This window comes from Myotis davidii, unplaced genomic scaffold, assembly GCF_000327345.1.
Source record: "Myotis davidii unplaced genomic scaffold, ASM32734v1 scaffold2573, whole genome shotgun sequence".
Lineage (NCBI taxonomy): Eukaryota > Metazoa > Chordata > Mammalia > Chiroptera > Vespertilionidae > Myotis > Myotis davidii.
The window spans coordinates 115334-118658 of record NW_006284359.1 but is presented as its reverse complement, the minus strand read 5'-3'; positions in this window follow the sequence as shown (position 1 = coordinate 118658).

The window sequence follows — 3325 nt, the reverse complement described above, 5'->3', positions numbered from 1 at the left end:
AGGAATGTGAGTCTGTGGAAGGAGAAGGGGGGCATTTACCAGCCACAGGGGCCTGGGCAGGTCCAGCTGTCCCTGCAGCCAGCCCGCCTTCCCCAAGGCACCAGCGTGGCATTGTGGTTCTTTACTGTGAGTGGGAGGGGTGTTCCACTCCAGGCCTCCCTCCTGGGCCCTGGGGCTCCTTTAGTGTCTCTAAGCTGCTTGTTCTATAGGGCTCAGGGCTGTTATGTGGCTCCCAGTTACCCTACATCACCACCACAGCTGTGCAAACCCACCCTGGCCTTCCTTGCTCTGGGCCCTTCCCAGTATTTCTCCTGAGTCCCGACATGAGAAGGCTGCTATGAGCCTGGCCGGTGTGGCTTAGAGGTTAAGCATCAACCTATGAACCAGAAGGTCACAGTTCAATGCCCAGTCAGGGCACATGCCTGGGCTGTGGCCTTGATCCCCAGTGTGGGGCATGCAGGAGGCAGCCAATCAATGATTCTCTCTCATCACTGATGTTTCTCTCTCTCTCTCCCTGTACCTCCCTCTCTGAAACCAATTTAAATATATATATTAAAGAGAGAACGCTGTTACCCAGCCGGGTGTAGCTCAGCGGTTGAGCGTTGACCCAGGAACCAAGAGGTCGCTGGTTCGATTCCCGGTCAGGGCACATGCCCAGGTTGTGGGCTCTATACCCAGTGGGGGTCATGCAGGAGGCAACCAGTCAATGATTCTCTTTCATCATTGCTGTTTCTATCTCTCTCTCCCTCTCCCTTCCTCTCTGAAATCAATAAAAAAATATATATATATATATTTAAAAAAAGAGAGAGAAGGCTGCTATGAGTGTCTTGCTCAGACCGCCCTGCCCCGGTGCGGATGGCTTTCATGGCCTCAAGGGGGGAATCTGGCTTAGAGATGGCTGCTCCCCCATTCCCCTTTGGTAAACTGAGGCAGACACACCTGGCTCTAGGATGCCGAGGAAAGCAAACTGACCACTCCTTGCTCCTACCCTTCTTCCCCTTGCCGGACACCAAGCGAGGGGACAGGAGCCCTACCGGCCTGGCTCAGTGGTTGAGCTTTGACCTGTGAACAAGAAGGTCATGGTTCAATTCCCTGTCAGGCACATGCCTGGGTTGCTGTCTCGATTCCCAGCAGGGGGCCTGCAGGAGGCAGCCCATCAATGATTCTCTCTCATAATTGGCCCAGTCAGTCCCAGTGTGGGGCGTGCAGGAGGCAGCCAATCAGTGATTCTCTCTCATCACTGATGTTTCCATCTCCCTCTCCCTCTCCCTCTCCCTCTCCCTTCCTGAAATCAATAAAAATATATTTTTTAAAAAAACAGAGGGCAGGAGACAGCAGCTGGCTTGTAGGGAGCTTCCCAGCTCTGGGCCTGGCCCCACCTCCCTGTGGGCTTTGCTGGGTGGAGAGACTCTTATGCGCTTCTGTGGGCAGGACCCTGTGTTCTGTTCAGCCACGGCCTGGGGAGGCCTGGCTGGTAGCTAGCAGCTCTCACTCCGGCTTCTAGGCCCTGGGTCTGGGATGTGGCCATCTGGGGTCACTTGGAGGAGGGAGGAGGGAGAAATAGACCAGAGTACCTCAGGCACAGCCGGGAGGGGGTGGCCAGGCCTGACCTTAGGTCGTGAACAAGTCTGGGCAACCTCAATGGGACCTTTTGTTTGGTTCCAGGAACCCTAGAGAGGGGATTGTTTGGCCTTCTGCACCAACCCCCTCCTGCATTCTTGGAAAAGCCACCAGAAGAGCAGGCTTCCCAGGGAAATGAGCCCCTCTCAGCCACCTCATCCGATGGCGGATGTTTCCAGGGGAGCCGCCTTTGGTCTCGTACCTTCAGGAAAACAAGCTCCTTGAGACCCAATTTTGGGTCCTGGCAGAGAAGGAGCTGGTTTCTGGAGGTGCCCCCCCCCCCCCGGCTAAGTTCCTGGGAGGTTGGGCTGAGGCAGAAAGGAGCCCTTTGGGGTCAGGATCAAGGGGCAGGAGGACTACCTGGCCACCCCCTCCCGGCTGTGCCCGAGGTACTCTGGTCTATTTCTCCCTCCTCCCTCCTCCAAGTGACCCCAGATGGCCACATCCCAGTCCTTGTAGCCAGTGAAGAGATGAGAAAGGCTGCACCACGGTGGGGGGGCAGGCTGAGGGAGGACCCCCTTGTCCTCAGTGAGGACTGTGGCAGCAGCCTGGAAGAGCATTGGCAAAACAATCTTCTTTTAAAAAATAACATATTTTTATTGATTTCAGAGAGGAAGGGAGAGGGGGAGAGAGAGAAACAGTAATGAGAGAGAATCATTGAGGGCTGCCTCCTGCATGCCCTATATTGGGGATCAAGCGTGCAACCCAGGCATGTGCCCTGACCGGGAATGGAACCGTGACCTCCTGGTTTATAGGTCGATGCTCAACCACTGAGCCATGCCTGCCCGGCAGGAGCAAGCTTCTTGGAGCTGTCCCCTGAGTTTCTGCCAGGAGAGGAGACTGTCCGGCCCAGGCCTCTCTCCTTGGGACCTTCGATTCATATGAATGTGAGGCTCAGAGGCCAGGTTGGGTGGCTGCAGAGAGTAGTTGTGGAGCTGCTGTCTGATGCTCTAACTTCATGAGGTCACTGAAGTCACTAAGCGATCAAAACAATAGCCCTAGCTGGTGTGGCTCAGTGGACAGAGCGTCAGCCTGTGGACTGAAGGGTCCCAGATTCGATTCCAGTCTAGGGCACATGCCTGGGTTGCGGGCTTGATCCCCAGTGGGGGGCATGCAGGAGGCAGCCGATCACTGATTCTCTCTCATCACTAATGTTTCTATATCTCTTTCCTTCTCCCTCATCATTGATGCTTCTATCTCTCTTTCACTCTTCCCTTCCTCTCTGAAATCAATAAAGCCATATTTTTTAAAAAACAACAACATTTCTAGGGACCAGTGTGCCAGAGCCAGTGGTGGGCTAGATCCCAAAGACACAAGGGAGAGATGAAGGCCCAGCTGTATTTCAATTGCTTTGTGACTCTTCATCTGGTAGCAGTTTATTATGAGGAATGTTTAGTTTTAGCTGTGTGTGTGTGTGTGTGTGTGTGTGTAAACAACCAACAGGGAAACAGAAAATGAACAAGCAAGATGACCTCAAAGTTGACAAGAATGACAAGTCAGCCATTCCAAAACTGGGTAGTGGGTGATCCACTTGCAAAGACATGAGGTGAGCAGGGACTGGAATGGAGGGAAGGAAGGAGGGGAAGGAGAGGCAGGGAGGAAACATCACAGAGGTAGCTGAGCAAAAGCGGGGGATGCTGATCTTTTCTTGTTTACCTTGATCTGTTCTTCAGAGGCTGGAAATTCACCTGGTGCACACATCAGC